This window comes from Ictidomys tridecemlineatus, chromosome 1, assembly GCF_052094955.1.
Source record: "Ictidomys tridecemlineatus isolate mIctTri1 chromosome 1, mIctTri1.hap1, whole genome shotgun sequence".
NCBI classification, from domain to species: Eukaryota; Metazoa; Chordata; class Mammalia; order Rodentia; family Sciuridae; genus Ictidomys; species Ictidomys tridecemlineatus.
In genome coordinates, this window is record NC_135477.1 from 90,532,070 (window position 1) to 90,550,951 (window position 18,882).

Consider the following 18,882-nt stretch of genomic DNA (forward strand, 5'->3'; position numbering starts at 1 on the left):
TTTTTAAATTTTAATATCTTTTTTTTCAGTTTTTGGCGGACACAACATCTTTATTTGTATGTGGTGCTGAGGATTGAACCCGGGCCGCACGCATGCCAGGTGAGTGTACTACTGCTTGAGCCACATCCCCAGCACACACAATATTAAATTTTAGAGATGAATACTGTGTGTGGTTGTGGTTTGTTCATTCTTTTTGCTATATAGTATTCCATGATGTGTATACAGCTCAACTTATTTATTTTACTCCTGATAGACATTTGGGTAATATTCAGGTTTGAGACATTACAATATCACTATAAACATGATACTAGATGTCCTTGGGTGAACATATGTACCTATTTCTGTTGGGTACATACCTAGGACTGGAATTGTGAGTCACGAAGTAGGCATATGTTCAGCTCTGTAGATATTGCCAAACAACTTTTTAAAGTAATCCAATTTTCCTTCCTATGGTATTTGTTTCCTATTGCTATTTATTTTTTTAAAAATTTTGCAGTTGTAAATGGATGGCATGCTTTTATTTTGTTTATATTTTTTTCTGTGGTGCTGAGGATTGAATCCAGTGCCTCACAAGTGCTAGTCAAGTGTTCTGCCACAGCCCCAGCCTTCCTTTTGTTATTACCACAAACAAATCACTGCAAATGTAGTGGCCTAAAACAATACAATTTTTTTTTTTACAGTCCAAACTGGGTTTTATGTGGCTAAAATCAAGTTGCCTGCAGGGTACCTTACTTTTGTGTGCTCTAGGGGACAATCTGTTTCCTTGACTTTTCTAGCTTTTAGAAGCTTCCCTGCATTCCTTGGCTGGTGGCTCCTTCCTCTAAGATCAAATCTCTCTCCTTTTTCTCCTCCCATCTCTGTTTCCATTGTCACATGGAAGTATCTGATTCCCCTGCCTTACTTATAGGGAACTTTGTGATTATACTAGGTTCACTTGAATAATCTGCCATCTCAAGATTATTTTTTTCAAAAATTTTTAGTTGTCAATGGACCTTTGTTTTATTTACTTATATGCAGTGCTGAGAATCAAACCCAGTGCCTCACACATGCTAGAAACGTATTCCACCACTGAATTATAACCCTAGCCCCAAGAGTCTTAATTTAATCATGTCTACAAAAACAAAGCCCTGAGATAAAATCCATCAGAGGATTTTCCCTGGAGACCTGGTCTGTGTTAAGGCTGGTAGGAGAGGGAGCTGATGTTGGAACACCATGTCTGGCCACCACCAACCTGCCACCACTACCATGTCTGAGACAAGGGCTTTCATGTAGAGAATGAGAGCCTAGGTTGCTTGGGCTGGGAACCAATGCTGAGGGAAACATTAGGGAAAGCAGACTCTGCTTTGTGGAGTGGTATGGTCTGAATACATCTGCCAAATTCATATACTGAAACTTAATTGCTAAGTAATAATATTAAGAGACAGTGTGTTTAAGAGTTAGTTCATGAGGATGGAGCCCTTAAAAATAAGATTAGGAGTCTGGGGTTGTGGCTCAGCAGTAGAGCAGCCTCACATGTTCCAGACCCTGGGTTCAATCCTCAGCACCACATAAAAATAAATAAGTGAAATAAAGGTATTGTGTCCAACTAAAACTAAAAAATAAATATTAAAAAAAGAATGAGATTAGGGCCCTTTAAAAGGGCTTGAAGTAGTCAGTTCATGCTTGTCTGTCCTTTTGCCATGTGAGGAAATAGTGTTCACTATCCCGGCAGCCCCCGCCAGGATATTGCAACAAGGCATCATCATCTTGAAACAGAGAGTAGCTCTCGATAGCCATTGAACCTCTTAGTCTTCCCAGCCTCCAGAACTCTGAGAAATAAAGTCCTACTATTTGTAAATTACTCAGTCTATGGTATTTTGCTGCAGCAACACTAATAGACTAAGACTTGTTAGTTGTTAACAGCAGGAAGGCAGTGTTCAACACAACATATACTTCATTGCGGGCAAGGCTTTGTGGTGTGGAATGTCCCCCACATACCATCATGTCCCTTTCCATCCTCCATTTCTGGGGATGAATCTACTTCAGGATTGATGATGGGATTGTGAGGACTGACTTTCTATAGCAGGAGAGGTAAGGTAGGGTGGATGGGATGCCAAAGCCTGTCCTTCTAAGCTGTAGGTGGAGGTATCATCCTGACGGAAACAGGAGTAATATAAATGTTAGGAGAATTATTTATCTACCCTCTTGCTGCATTCCCAGAGAGTTTGAAGACAGACCTCTCTGCCAGATGCTCCTTCCAATTGGCCCTCAGATTAACCACCAATAAAGTTCATGGTCCAGAAATCTCTCATACATATTCAGAGTTTCCCAAACATCTTTATAGTTTCTAATTCTCTTAAACATGAGCTGACCATCTAGGATTTTCTGACTTGAGAAAGTTTCAAATGTAAAAAAATTAAACCAAATAAATAAACAGAAATATCCAAATTTGGGGGAAATAGACAATGTAGGAAGAAGAAAACATAAAACCCGTCACTAATATAATAGATGCAATATAAAACAAGAAAAGGTATTATGTAAAGGAAACAATCAGAAATAAGAAAAGGCTTTTGAAATTTTAAAGAGCAGATATGAAAATATGAAGTTGATAATCTCAAGAGAAAGGTTACATAATAAAAATAGAGTCATCTCTGAGAAAATATAGTCATCTCTAAAGAAAAAAATGGGGAGGGAGAAGACAGTCAGAGAAAGAGAGAGAGGAAAATAGAAAGGCATGGAGGATGAATCTAAAATGTCCAACATCTGACTAGTAGGAGTTTCAGAAAGAAAGGACAGGGGAAAACATAGGAAGAAATTATCAAGAAGCCAATCCAAAGTTGGGTGCAGTGGCACAGGCCTGTAATCTCACCCCTAAGGGGGTTCTCCTTAGGACAAGAAGCGCTGTAGGTAAGTGTTGAACACTGAGCTTTAGTCACACTGAGCAATGCAGAGCATGTTTTGCTTCTTATATTAATAATTTTCTTCCTCTGGAGAATTGCAAATTCAAGGCCAGAATTTAGTAAGAATCTGTTTCAAAATAAAAAATACAAAGGACTGGGACTCAGCAGTAGAGTACCCCCTGAGTTCAATCCCCCAAATCAGAAAAAATAGGGAAAAAAAGGACCCAAGAAAATTTCCCCAAGATGAACAACATGTTTCCAGATGTGAAGGGCTTGCTTAAGTGCCTAAATCTTTCCATAAAAATAACTGTGGAAAAGGGAACATCTGGAAGAATGTGCTCTCTAAAGCCCCAAATGGGTAACACCTAAAACAATAAGTAGTATAAGCACACTATCAAGAATATGGAGTCTTCACAGGAAGAACTGAGTATAGGCATAATCATGGAGTTTAAGTGGCTTCATTTGGGGAGTGGCACTGTGGTGGGGATGTCAGTCAAAGGCTAATGGTTTTCTGTCCAAGCCCTGACATACAGAAATTGTTTGACTGCACAAGACATGCACAGGTGTTTCGTCAATAACAACTTAAATGTTAATTTTAAAATTAGTGATAGCTAGAGAGAGAGAGGTAAGATGGAAATGATGGGAGAATCTGGATCAAGCATGTAAGAATTCTTACTATTCTTAGATCCTTTCTTAAGCCTCAAATTATTTCAAAATAAAAAGTAAAAAAAAAACTAATGATATTCAGTGCTCACCATGTATTTAGTACAGGTAAGCATTTGACAAACACTATTCCTTTTAGTCCTCACAACTCTTATTATCCTCACCTTACAGGTAAAGAAACCAAACTTCCTTCCTTCATTTTTCAATAATAAACATCTGGAATTTAGAAACACACATTCTAACTGGTTTAGTGTGTGTGTGGCGGCGGGGGGGGGGGGTGAGCAGTTCCACCCCAATACATTTCCCTGTCACCCACCTCCAACCCCACTCCAAATAATTAAGAAACATTTTTTTGTTTGTTTGTTTGCTTGTTTGTTTGTTCTACCAGAGATTGAATCCAGGGGTGCTTAATCACTAAGCCACATTCCCAGCTCTTTTTATTTTATTTTTTATATTGAGAAAGGTCTCACTAAGTTGCTTACAGCCTTGCTATGTTGTTGAGATTGGCTTTGAACTTTGGTCCTCCTGTTTTGGTCTCCTGATAAACTTATTTTTATTTAGAAGGCTTTTTCTTTCTTTCAGGAGATCAATAAAATGATTTAAAAAAAAAAGCCTTAGTGACCCAAATTCAGAAAAACAACACTTATTCTTCCCATCTCTAATGACAGGTTCTCAGCTTTTCCTCAGTATTTCCAGATCTGTCCTAGAGAATTGAATGGATCACTCAGGCTACAGGACTTTGCTTGTGGTGGGCCTCGACTTTGGCTTGGCCTCCAAAGCTCTGGCCTCTCCTGCTTTGGGACCACAGGGTATTGTGGAGGTGGCTCCACCTGGATCTGTGGCAGGCAACGTGGAGCTCCATCCCAGTGGAGCCTGGCCCCTGATCATCAGGCCCTGGCCCCTGATCCTCTTAGCTTTAAAATACAGGAAAGTATTTTGCTTTGGCTCTGGAGATGCAAATACACTTTTGAAGGCCTTTTTCACTGAAGAAAAGATTTCGGTACAGTGACTATGATCTATTTTTGGAGGGGGTTCTCCTTAGGACAAGAAACGCTGTAGGTAAGTGTTGAACACTGAGCTTTAGTCACACTGAGCAATGCAGAGCATGTTTTGCTTCTTATATTAATAATTTTCTTCCCCTGGTTTCTTTTCATGCTTCTCTTTAGGTCCCCCTTTCCTCTCACTGTTCAAAATTCTAGTTCAACCTTTCCCTGATGTTCTCTGAATCCTAACAGCTTAAAGTGGGGATGGGTGTTTTTTTTTTTTATAGTTTTCTTTTTTCTGATTCATCTTTGGGAGATAATTGCTTCCCTGCTCTGAGAAGAAAAGAAATGCTTCTAATGTGCTAGAAAGATCAGTAGTGAGGGCTAATGCTTCCTTTCAAGAGTTCTATGCTTAAAATCCACAACCCTTAAACTTGGCTGTGCTCAGTCACAGGGAATCCCAGCTGCATGCACCTCTCTGCTATGCTGCCCAGGGCACCCTCACTATGAGAACAAAGGAAAAGTGACAGAAAAGATTGGATTCAGAATAGTCTTTGGGAGTCTCCCAAATAGCAATGGAATATAATTTTTTTTGTTCGATTCTTGGTTCTTAGTCCATAATCACTATGCTAGACCATCTTCTCTGCAATAGGAACTGGGATTTTGTCTGTCAATATTGCACAGCAGGTGTGTATTAATTTGGCTCTTTTTTATTTTTCAGTTTTAGGTGGACACAGTATCTTTATTTTATTTTTATGTGGTGCTGAAGATCGAACCCAGTGCCTCATGCATGCTAGATGAGCACTCTCCCACTGAGCCACAACCCCAGCCCAATTTGGCTCTTTTTTTTTTTTTAATTGAAAACTGTCCTTCAGAGATGAGAGGCTCATTCTTTGGTTTCTCAACAAATTGTCCTGTTTGAATTTATAATAAGGCTGTAATTTCTCAAAGTTTAGAAGATGTCTCTGATTCTTTTCTTGGTCTTTATAAAGAGCTTAGTAAATGTAACTTCAGAAGAGTTGTGAGATGGGGTTATCCAGTTTCAGGATTGCATCCTGAGATTTACATGGATATATCCAAACTCCTTTTCTGGAATGCAGATGTTCAAGGTCATGAAAAGCTAGTCTGCTGTGCATTAGGAAAAGTTGGCATTGGGCCTGATGCAGAGAGAATAAGTCTTGGACAAGAGGACAAGGCAGGCCTAATGAAGGAGAGGCCAGTAGGGGTACTCCTAAAAAAGGACAATTGACCTATGGACTTCAGGATGATCAGGACCAGAGTCCATATTTAAATATCTGTTAAGGTAGCTTTGGACAAATTTCAGTGTTTTAACCAAATGGGACTAAACACACACACACACACACACACACACACACACACACATTACATAACAAAGAATCTAAGGCTAACTCTTTCTCTTTCTCTCCCTTTCAGTCATTCTTAGTTCATAGTTTTGTTCTCATGATCACAAAATAGCTGTCTATCTTCTCGACATCATATCCATATTATAGGCCTGAAGGGTAAGGGTCAAAAGGCAAACAATGTGTAACAACTGTTTTTCTCTTATTTTTTAAAAAATATTTATTTTTTAGTTTTAGGTGGACATAATATCTTTATTTTACATTTACATGGTGCTGAGGATCGAACCCAGTGCCTCATGCATTCTAGGTGAGTACTCTACCACTGAGCCACAGCCTCAGCCCCGTATTTCTCTTATTTGATTAGGAAAAAAAAAAAAGATTTCTTTGGTTCCTTCCTGACCTCTGACTTCTACTCACAGTCACTTGCCTAAACTGGGTCATGTGACTATCTCTGCCTTTAAAGGAAGCAAGAGTCATTTACTGAGCTCAGTGAAATCAGGATTCTGTGAGTACAAAAAGTCAGGATTGCATGTTTCTACCCGTGGCCCTGGACAATTTAACCTCTCTTGGCTCTGTTTTCCTCATTTGCAATATGAACATTGGACCATAATAGTGCCTACATCAGAGGGTTATCATGAATATAATGAGCTCATGTTTATAAAGCACACAGAACATAGCACTATGAAAGTATTTTTAGATAAATCAATAAAGGGCAGAATATCCACTGGATAGGCATTTAGTATGGCCTACCATTATGCATGGTTATTCTGCATGGTAATCCTCCTTTGAGGTAAACATTACAGTTAAGCATTGCAATCTGATATTAGCTGTGCTTAGAGGATTTAGGGAAGGTCAGATGCCTTCATTCGGGAGAGACACATGACAGCAGCCTGGAAAAGTATTGTGGGTGACCTGTAGAGAAGGGGCCAGGGACTAAGCAACCCAGCTCCTTAGAATGACAAGGCACACCCACAAGAGTGGCAGCAGAGTTATAGCTGGGATATGGCTGTATTTCCCAGCTTCCCTTGAAACTGCTGTGGCCAGGTGACTAAGCTTTTGTCAACAAAGAGTGGAAGTGAAGTGCACAAGAGAAGGTCCTTGACTACTTGCTCTTCCCCCGCAGGAGTGGCAGTGATGGGAACTACCTGGTAGATGACGATGGCACAGCTGTCAGGAATATTAGATTCCTGAATGACTTTGTAGTACAGAGCCACCCAATGACCTGGAACACCTACTCTGGATTGTTAAATGAGAAAGAAATTCCCATTTATTTTCTTTTATTTGTGGTGTTAGGGATAAACACAAGGCCTCATGCATGCTAGAAGAAACTTCTATTTTTATTTGAGCCTTTTGCATTTTGGATCTCTTCTTCCTAGCTCTTTACTTCAACTAATGTAACTATTTTCATAATTTAAAATAGTATCTTTAGAAATCTATAATATGCATGGAGTATTTCTGAAAAGAGATTTGGAAATTTTAATAACATTGGCTATGTTGAAAGAGGGGGACTGAGAGGCTGGGGGACAGGAGGGAGTCTTATTTTGTTTTTAATTGATATCTACTTAGAATAGTTGAAATTTGAACCATATAAATGTAATATTTTTCAAAAACTAATGATAAGGGCTGGGGATACAGCTCAGTTGGCAGAGTGCTTGCCTATTTGTGTGTGTTTGTGTGGTGCTGGTTCAATCCCCAGTATCACACACACACACACACACACACACACACACACACAAATAAACAAACAAATAGATAGGTAGATAGATAGACAGATTAAAAAAGAAAGAAAGAAAAAAATAATGATGAATTTAATTTGAAGTGTTGATCTTGTGCACTGTAGTTTGTACAAGTTCATTACTGATTAGCACTCAGCCTGCATTTGGGTTTCTTATCTACTAATCCAATGACCAGGCAAAGGAGAAAGGTGATGGATGAAGCTGGCAGAGAGAGGAGCAGCCCGTGAATGCCTGAGTGGGAAGGCAGGACTGCAGCGCTCTGCCTGAGCCTCCTCCCCATGCAGCTCATCTGGGTGCCAGCAACTGGACTGCTCATCTCCCATCAGACAGCCTGTGCGTCAGCTTGAGGGAGGTGATCACTGCATGCAGATTAATGTCACTTCCATTTCTGAGCATCCTAGGTCCCAGGATGGTATCTTTTTCATATGAGGCACTCAGAGAGATTCATTCTGTATTTTTTGTTGGGTGAGCAACGTGGCATTTTTCTAACCAACTGAAGGAGAATTCAGTTCTCATCCTTGCAGTATGAGTTCATTTTTTTTTCTGCCTATTTTATGTTGGGATGAGTAATTTATTATTTTCCTATTCATGATTTCCAAAAAGACTTCGATTTCAAAGCCAAAAGGAAAGGGCAGTGTAATGTTTAGTAATTTTCTCCTGAAGCACAAAATGGGGGTTTCTTGTTTAATAAGGATTCAGGAAGGGCATAGTGTGATTGATAGAAGCTCAGAGTTCTAGTGCATATTTGAAATGCTTGTTTTATGCTTGCTTTCATACAATGGCTCCGTTTGAAAACTAGGGCCCCTGGGGACACACTGTTTGCTGGAGTACACGGTGGCACTTTCCCCTCCTAGGATTCCTTGAACTCAATTCATTTCCAGAATAGTTAGCCAGGTGGATTCTTTGGTAAATTAGAAACATAAAAAGATTCAAATAACTTCAAAAATTGCTTTTTACTGGCTTGAAATTTAGAATCTTAAAAAACTGATATATTTTTGATAGTATCCATTTGAATTATCCTTATTAGTTCTTGGTCACCCAGCCATGCTAGCTCCGGAGGGCCCTTGCGCAGCCTGACCAGGACATCCCAGCCTGTCCATGACTCCCTGGGGAATTCATCCTGGACCACAGCCAGATTGGATGCTCATAATTTCTAGGTACATAAGGCAATTGACCCATTTCTTACTTTCCAGATGCCACCTTGTCATGAAGCATTCTCCGTCCCCTCAACCAGGAGCTGCAATTTCAGTTTGTAGCTTTCCTAAGGTATTTATCACTGCCAGTCCAGTATTATCGTTATGTGCATCCACATCCCCAAAACCAGACAATTCATATTTGTCTTTGCCATCAGGCCCAGCACCGGGCACACAGTAGGTGCTTATGAATGCAAAAGCCAATGTCTCGGCTTGGCACCAGAATCACGAGCCACCACACACCTTTGCAGGTTCAAACAGCAATTCTTTATTCCAGCTCTCACACCGCCTCCACACAGGTCCAGGGGCAATCGCGTTCTGCCGTCTCCCGCACAATTCACCTACTCCACGAGGCTCTCTCCAAATCCCATTTTAATCTCACAAGAACTCAACGGGAACAAGCAACAGGAACACCCTAATCCCAGCAATAATCTTCAACTTCTAACTTCCCTAAAACCCATTATCTTAAACTGGCAACGCCTTAAACTCAAGGAGCCGGTTACTTCCTCAAACCTGATCAGCTCTAAACCCGGATCCGCCTTGGTCCTTGAGCAAGGTCACCTTATTAAAGCATGCATGCAATGTCCCATCGAATGTCCTCTAAGCAACATGGGGTACGCTTGGCAAGGAAATTTCGATGCGTCATTCCTACTTGGTAATGGCCCTCAGCAGTCTTTGCCATCAGGCCCAGCACCGGGCACACAGTAGGTGCTTATGAATGCAAAATACACTGTGTACAGGGAATTAAAAAAAAATGCACCAAATTCAGTTCTTCTCTGTCAGAACTGTGCTCTTTGGCAGAGACAGACAAACATAGTCCATGGGCCAAGTTCAGCTCTGGTCTGCTTTTGCATGGCCCATGCACTCAGAATGCATTTACGTTTTTAAATGATTTGAAAAATCAGAAGATAACACATGAAAATTATACAAAATTCAAATCTCAGTGTCCATTAATAAAATTTTATTGAAACATGGCCACATCATTAGTTTACACATTGTCTATTGTTGTTTTTGTTCTGCCTATGGAGCTAGGAGTCAAAGCCACTGGGTACACTGAGGTGAGGAGGAATGTGGGGTCCAGGACAGATGACTCTGGGTTGCAGGATGATTATTTCTCTTTGGGAAGGTTTTCTTTGGTTGGTCCCTGGCTGTCTTAAAAAAAAAAGGGGGGGAGTCTTTTATGCAGTGATGCCCCTGCAGTTCATCAGCCAATCCCCCTTCTGAGCTGAACATTCTCTCAGAAGGTCTGTCTTGACTCCTGAGTTCCTCGATAAAACTCTACTAATACCTGGGCCTTGAGTGCCATAAGTTGCCACTTTTATTTCTGGGTGGAAGAACAGCTTGTGAGAGGTAGCAGGTAGATTCTGGGGAGAGACTGAGAAGTCTTGGCTCTTGTGTCTCTTCAAACATGTCCTCTAACTTCCAGGCAAGTCAGCTTCCCTGTCTCTTGCCACAGGATGCCCTGCCCTCCAGACTCTGCCATTACAAGATGCAGCCCTTCAGCCTTAGACCAGAACCTCTTTTCTTTATAAGAAGAATTCCAGGTAACTCAGACACACCTCTCTGACCTATAAAACTGCAATGGAACATCTTGGGAAAACATCACATCAGTTTTGTGAAGAACTTTGAACCAGGACTAAATACCAGGTATAATATTCACTTTAAAAATCAGTGACAGCCTGTACTCAGAACAAAGATGTGTTGTTTTTTTTTTTCTTCTTCTGGTGATTCATTATTCACTCTAGATACTCATTTTTTGCCATGCAGAGGTGCCATGCAAATATGAAAAGCCAGCCTAATAAATTAGTCACTACTTTGATGAATATGTTTTCATTAACAGAGGCAACTACTGATTCATATAAATCAATGAAGAGATGAGGTAATACTGCAATAATTAATAAGATTTAAAGTTGCTCATAGCATAATCAAACCCTGTACACATGCCTTCATGATGTGTGCAATTTGTAATCCTAAGTGAGAAAACCGTGAGGTGAATATTTGTTGTTGTTGCTTTTTGTGTGTCCAGCATCCAAATACCCTTTCTATTCTGGCAAATCCAAGATTGTTTTTCACCGATCCAGAATCTTTCTTCTGTAGGAGCTCAGAAGAATGTTCCTCAAAGTACAGCAATTTGGCATGCTGAGTACTTTGAACTAAAGGAGATTGGAAGGCCTCAGTGGTGACCTTCTCCAGCCCTCTCTCTCCCTCAAAGTCATAGAAAACAGGATTCTTCTTCTCTAAAAAATATCATAGAGACTAGAACTCTCTTCCAAAAAATCAAGCCATAAAATCCAGAAAGTCTTCTCTCACCTTTCTCCCTTGAAGACTCTCATTTCAGAGTAGTCTTTCCTCATACCTAGGAGGCAGGAAAGCTACAAAGAAAGGCCAGGAAGAATCTAAACATACAGCCCCTCTTAGTTTTTCTTCAGTGAAACCCTAGTAGATCTTTTCTCTTATCTAATTACATTTTTTTATGTGGCTGGTCCATTCTTCATCAAAATTAGGCACAAAAACAGACCTTTTGCCATGGGTGTTTATTTCTGAAGGCTCCCATGTCATGCAAAACTTTGACTAAGTAATGATGGGTGAGGAAGGGTTCACACCTTTCTGCCTTCACTTTTTGGCTCTGGAAGCTGGAGAGGAACAGATAATCCCCCTACAGATCCCTGAATCTTTTGTGAGGACATCTGAGGAGCTCTGTCAATCAGATACTCTTTCCTGGGTCTCTGTATCTTCAGGAATGATAAGAAAGCCAGAGATGGCTGGATGGAATTGAGACTTCATGGATGATGACAAGTGTCCAGGGCTAATGATGTTGGGGCCAACACTCTCTGCTGACTGAGCCTCTGGTAAGAGCCTGGCTGTACTATGCACACCCGATTTCCTATTTCCAAGGCTAATTCTCCAGGCTTTCTGAAATGTTTTGAGACACTCTTGAATTGTTTCAGTAACTTCTTTTTCTGCATCAGCTTACCAGTGTTGGTTTCATTATCTGCAGAAACTTTGGCTGTTTCATGCTCTTTGTGAGGATAAGACACAGGTATTATACAAGAAGAAAACTTTATTCTAGACCTGGTTCAATTAGAGGCCAGAAATGATTCATCTTAAAACTACAATTACTTTAAGGGCCCAGCTGACTTGAAAGCATATGTTTTACAAAGAATATTGTTCTTTAACATGTCTGTTCAGTGCATTCAATTGCTACTCACCTCTTCTGTGGACGAAAGACTAATCAGGGGCAGGTCACCATCTCCAAGAGTCTGACAAGGCAGTAATATTTTGGAATTCAAAGAGACCATACAAACGGTTTCATCCAAACACCTCATTTTACAAATAGGAGAACTGAGGTTCAGACTAGCTAAAATATGATTTACTCTAAATTGTGTAGCTATTTGTAGTTACTGAGAGTAGGGATGTCCATTGGACTTGATGGTGGGGAACCATGTCATTTGGCAGGAAAGATAGGCAGGGTAGGGAGGAGAGAGGAAAGACAGGTGCTTAGTTTTAAGAGCTGAGATTATGCAGTATGAAGTTAAGAGACCGGGTGTCGCAGAATCAGGTCAGAGAATGGCCACACATGAAGTGTGAGAAGGTGTTGAGAAGCTACTGGACAAAGGGGTTGGACAAGAACAGGAGAGTCTCCAAGCCAGAGCCAAACTTGACCTTCTCTTCTTGTCCCTAGGGATGTATGGATAAGGAGCCTAAGAATTTGAATATCCTTCCTTCTCTACTTCCTGGTTGTTGTTTTTTTATGCCCCCTGAAGTTTGTTGAAACTTCTCACCTTTCAAAAACTCTCATGAATCCAGCTGTAACTTCTGGAACTTAGGCCCACTCTATCTTTGATCTGGGTGTTGACACGCCAAGTAGGATCAGGTTGCCAACGGACATGCCACCAGTAAGTTCCACTGTCTGGTCATTAGGTCGAATCAGTCCTTCAGTTTGAGGCTTTTACTTTATGTGTTGTACAGATGGTAGCTACATGGACTCCTCAAGAGAACTAATAAATTATTTGGAAGGAGGGAATTTGATTCATTTAGGCTTTAAAATAGAGATTTTAAAATAAAATTGCTTTCTCGGGCATCACCATGAGTTAATGTTACATTATTGACAGATGGGACATATTGAAAGCACTGATATGCCTTGGGATAACTCATCCCTTCTGTATGCTATTGCCATTTAGAGTTGATTTTGGTTTTTCATTTGATTTATGCCTTTGTTAGTCAGCTCACCATTACAGCAATAAATATCTCAGATCACTTATAAATTATCAACTTATAAAGATAAAAAAATTATTTTGGCTCACAGTTTCAGAGGTTTCGGTCTACAGTCTAGGGCCCTGTCACTTTGGGCCTGTGGGGAGGTGGTGCATCATGGTGGAGGTGGTTGGCAGAGCAAAATCACTCACTTTATGGATAGGACATAGTAGAGAGCGAGAAGGGGGCCAGGGTTTCACAATCCTCTTTAAGGGAATGCCCTACTGACTTGAAGACCTCCCACCAGGTCCCATCTTTTAAAGGTTATACCACCTCCCACTAGCATCATTCTGGGGAACAAGACTTTATAAACAAATGGGTCTTGGGGGAAACACTTATCCAAATCATAGCATACCCAATAGAGATCTTCTTTTTCAATTTTTTTTCAACTTATGTTGTTGGATGAGTATGGATCTTCAGGGAAAAGGAAATTTCTACAAAACAGGGTGATGACTATATAGGGAATGGAGGTTTCACAGGACAGAGAAGATGAGATGAAATCCTGCCCAAACTGAGACAGGACTTCATGGAGAAAGTTCAGCTCTCACTCTAGGAAAGAAGAAGGGTTCAAAAAGGAACTGCTTCTATAAGATTGAGGTTGTCGTTCCTACTTAAACATGGTAGGAGAAAAAAATGAAGAAGTGAGTACCTGATTGAGATACAATATTTAAAAAATAATTTTGAAACTTTGAAAGTCTTTGGTGTTTTTACATCATAGTGGTGCAGCATTTGTAGTAACGATGTGTAACATATCATAGAATCACAACACGTATTCAGTCACTGTGAAAAGGTGAAATTGTTTTAATCTGCATGGAAGTAACATTTAGGTGATGATAACTGTTCACTGTATAATAGGAGAATTTGACGATTTGTGGGTTTAAGTTGGGGATGTTATTTCTTGTAGATTGGAAAAGTTAAGAAATAGAAAATTAATAACATAACTTTTAGTTTTGCCTCCAAATCAAAGAAAATCATTTTAATCTTGAAATATTAAAATGGATTATGAGGTCTTCATACTAATATAATATAATCCGTGACTGTAGGTTCTGTGGAAAAATATGTACATGTTAAGACTTTGGGTGGAAAAACACCTTTTTTCCCTTTAGAACCCCTTTCTGTTCACTGACATCTGAATGTTCTTTTGATCCTAGTGAAGATTGTTTATGGTCACCAAAGATATTCTGTGCAGATTTTAATATCTTATGCAAGATTAAGTCAGCAGCTGAACTTAGTTCTCAACGAACAGGAAGATGTTCACTACATCCTAATGGTTTACTATTCTGACCAACATTCACTAGGGAGTTAACTAGTGTGACTGAGCCACGGGTCAAGTCATTTCCAGTCCTGGAATTGGACTGGACACATTCTTTCCTCTGATTCTTGGTTTGTGCTGACCCTGTTCCCTTTCCTGCCCTTTCTTCCCTATTTTTCTAACTTTGACACCTCCTTAGAAGACCAGCTTAACTCCTCTGTGCAGCATTCACTGACCATTCCAAGCACGAGGGCATATGCTTTATGCAAGCTCCTGTAGTTCCTATGTAGTCCTTAGATGTCTTTAGATTTCTTTATCTTCTTTATCTGCCTTATTGTAGTGAAATTCTCAGCTCTCTGAGGGAGTACCCATCTTCAGCATGGGCAATGAGCATTGGGTGACTGATTGACAGTCCCCACAAAAGCTAGAGTTGGGGAGAGGGTTATGAAGATTAGGACAGGAGAGGAAGGTAGATGTGGATAGGATCAGGAACATGACAGCATCCTAAAATAATTCAAGGAGAAGCCAGCTGATCTGTGATGTAGCATTTGTAATAATGATGTATAACATGTCATAGAATCACAACACGAACTCAATCACTACTGGCGAGTGAAGGCAAAGAGGGTGTTTGGCCAGCCTTAATGTCTTTGTGGACTTCCTTAATTGACTAGATACTTAACTCGCATGTGTGTTTTTCTGGGGATGGAGCACAAGGCCATTCTACTTGCTCCTTTCCCAAGTGGCTCTCCACTTTCATGCTCTGCATAAACTGCTCTTCTGGACTTTCTCTCCTCCACCTCTTCTCCTCTGGTTAGCAAAAGCTACTGTCCTTCAAAACCCAGTGCGAACACCACAACCTCTGAATGCAGTGTTAGAAATGTGACTTAGGTTTCTAGTGACAGCAGCTCAACCCATAGTAGCTCTGGCAGAAAAAAAAAGAGGTTAATAGTCTACAAAATGTTTGGAAGGACAGAATGCAACTAGTCCTCTGTGGAATCTATAGCCAGCAACGCAATCTATAGTCAGCAACTTCCCCACTCCATTTCTCATCCTCGTTTCCCATGACATGATGGCCCATTTTAAATCCTGCAGAGAGAAGAAAAAAGCAGCATGCAGAGAAGGGGGCCATCTTGAGATTTCTGAATGCAGACTCAGTCTGAAGCTCCTTTGGGGATTCCTGAGATACTTTCAAATCCTCATAAACAATATTGCCATGCTTAGATCACACTAACATGGGAAGGCTTCTGTTGTTGGCTACAAAACACATGACAAAATAAACTGAGATCTTGGAATATAATTATATAAGGAAACATGCAACTCTTCCTCAGATGGTCTTCGATGATATCACTGATGGGAGCAGGAAGCTTGGGGGCCACTGGGTGGACTGCATTACTCAGAAAGCTTTAACTGAGAATCTTTTGACCATGGGCCAAAATTCTAGGTATGTGAGTTTAGCAAGATGCTTTGGGTGCCTCAGGCCACATCACCTGGACCATCTCTGATTTTAACCAGGCTTCTATTACCTAAGTGACCTTGAGAATGTATCCTTTTTAAAGACCTTTTCCACCTCTTCCCTCTTTCCACTCCCTAATTCTGCTTCCTAGGTTGCATCCCTAAGAAACAACCTGTTCCCAGACCTAGAGTCTGCTTTTAGGGAAGTTCTACCAAAACAGAGAGATATTTTGCATACAGTACAATATTTTCCCATAAGGAACTTCAGCATTTAGAGTATTTGAACAAATATTATTGGAAAATAATAAAATGAAAATAAAAGGGTAGATTTCAATTAAATAACATGTGAGAAGTACAGACTTTAGTCCATTATGGTTGATGTGGATTTTATTTAATTTTAGTAATAATTCTTCCAGTTCTGATAGCTTCAACCAGGAAAATTTGGTTCTTCTCAAATCATTATTTCTTTCAATATTCTATTAATCTCATATCTCACTGAGACACTCTGTTCTCAGCTAAGTATGAAGAGGTGGGATTGGGTACATTTTGTACCATATCCTTAGTGATCTGTAATTATATCCTGTCATTCAAATGTTATTCTATTCAACTTTACAGAGCTTAAATACCCCTTAACATTTTACTTCTTCCTAATACTAAATGGAACACTTAAGTTTTCATAAAATCGTCTAGGAACATGTCATGAGAGTAAACAAAATGAACTAAAACTATCATTTTTTAACTTGGGGTCAATTGTCTAAAGGAAAAGTTTAATTTTCAATTGCAAAAGTAACATACTAATATTAAGAAAAATTTGAGTGAATAAAAGTATTATTAATAGAAACATACTGTCAAAACATTTTAATTTTATGATTATTATGGTTGGTCGTTTTATAAATGCATTTTTATGCAATTGTAGTATTGGCAAAATTTTGTGTTCATTTCTTTACCAAGAGAATTTTTGAACCTCAGAAAAGCATCTTGAGAGGTTCGCTAGTCCTGTGTAGTATTTCAAAATTATATGCAGTCTGTTGGCGCTGTGACTTGAAAGTGTCCACTCCAAAATTCAGTGTTGTCCATGTGATGGTATCAAGAGGCAGGGCCCTTAAGAGATGGTTAAGCCAAGACAGCTTTTTCCTTATTAGTGAGGATTATATAATGGAGGCTTCACCTAGTGACAGATGAGCTTGCCCTTCTGCCTTCTGCCATGAAAGGACATGGCAAGAAGGCCCTCATCAGATCAAACCAGGTGCCTTGACTTAGACTTCTCAGTCCTAAAACTGTAGAAATAAATTTCTGTTACTTATAAATTTTAATCTCAAGCACAAAATGGACTAAGACAAATGGGCTTTAACATCCTTAGGAAAAGTATAACGGAGGCTATTTTCCCAGTTCCCTTTCTTAGTCCCCTAGTTTGTCTTCTAGACCTGCACAAACTAGGTGCTATAGTTTGGAGACAAGGTGGATTCCCACCCCACCCCACCCCCACCCCGAGATCTTGTGTTGATGCAGGAACGTTCGGAAGTAAAACAATTAAATCATGGAAGCTGTAACCCAATCAATGGATTAATCCATTTTATGGATTAATAATTTGAAAGTACTTCTATACTGAGTAGTCACTGCAGGCAGTTACTGGTTTGTGGCGGTAGGAGGTAGGTTTCTGGGGGCATGCTCTGGAAGGTTTTATCTTCTTTGAAGACTCTTCCTTCCCTTTCTGCTTTCTGGCTGTTATGGGGTGAGAAGTATTTCTTTTCCCTGCCCTTCTGCTGTGATGTTTCTACCTCAACTTAGGCCCCAAGCGATGGAGTTGGACTGAACCTCTGAAACCATGAATCCAAATAGACTTTTCCATCTCTAAGTTGTTTTTGTCAGGTATTTTAGTCACAGTGACACAAAGACTAACACATAGGCAATCTTTTAGTTGCCATATTGATGAAATAAATCATAATAGAATTCCTTAAAATATCAAGTGCTTTTAACATTTTTAATTGTTGAAGTGTAGCATTTATTACAAAGGGGCATAGTTGGTTGGTACTTGTGTTTCAGAATCTTGATAAGAACCTTGTTTAGTGCAACATTTTTATTTTTACTTTCTTCCAAGCCCTATGACAATATGCATTTATCTTCAGAGACAATCATGAAGTCTTTTTTTAAATTTATTTTTTAGGTGTAGATGGACATAACACAATACCTTTTATTTTTATGTGGTGCTGAGGATCGAACCCGGGTCCTGCCCATGGGAGGCGAGCGCTCTACCACTTAGCCACAATCCCAGCATGAAGTATCTTTTAAATATATTTTTTCTGTGCTTTTAGTGGTAGGACCTTTCATTATAAACATTCCTGTTTTTCAATTTTAGGATTTTTTTTCTTGTGTTTTTTTTTGATAGTTTTCATTTTTTAAATTTTTTGGGTCTCTATTTTCAGCACATTAATCCTCTTAGACTGATCATGTGTCTATGTGACTGTGTGTGCGTGCGTGTGAGTGTGTGTGTGTGTGTGTGTGTGTGTGTGTGTGTGTGTGTGAGAAAGAGAGAGAGAGAGAGAGAGGAGAGAGAGAGAGACAAAGAGAGAGAGAGCTCTTCTCCTATTCATCTGTTTTTGGTTTTTAGTTCTACTTTTGGTAAGACCTCCTCCAATTTGTTTTTCAACTTCATAGGTGATTTTTTAATTACTAAAAGCATGTTTCTAAGAACTCTTTCTTGGTACCTGAATGTTCTTTTTCTAAAGCACCATATTCTTCTTTCACAGATAAATCTTTTTAATTCTCCTTTAGACTATTAGAAAAATCATATTAAATTTTTCATCTCTTCTTTTTATAATGTCTGAGTTCATATTATCTGCATCACATTTTCAAAACTTTGTATCTAGTAGAAAAAAGAGTCTTCAAATTTTGAGCAAAAATCTAAGAGTTTAATTTCATTGGCTGATTGGCTTAACTCAGTTATTTGTTCATTCTTGAATCAGGTATATATAGGGAGACCACAGTTTTCCGAATGGTTGGGAGTGAATCAGCATTCCTCTCTAAATTAGACAGGATGTTGGCTCTACCAGAACTGAGATTGAGGGAAGAGTATCCCTTCAAAGAAAACTAGAAGGCATTACTAAGGAAA

At 39.6% G+C, this 18,882-nt stretch overlaps 1 long non-coding RNA gene across 1 annotated transcript in view; it reads left to right on the plus strand.

The window, feature by feature from the left end:
- LOC120885730 (uncharacterized) overlaps positions 1-18,882 on the plus strand; it is a 36,661-nt gene that overhangs the window by 1,978 nt on the left and 15,801 nt on the right. Inside the window, exon 2 of the long non-coding RNA XR_013436930.1 lies at positions 30-99. This is a non-coding gene — a long non-coding RNA (uncharacterized LOC120885730). The remainder of the gene's footprint in view (positions 1-29; positions 100-18,882) is intronic.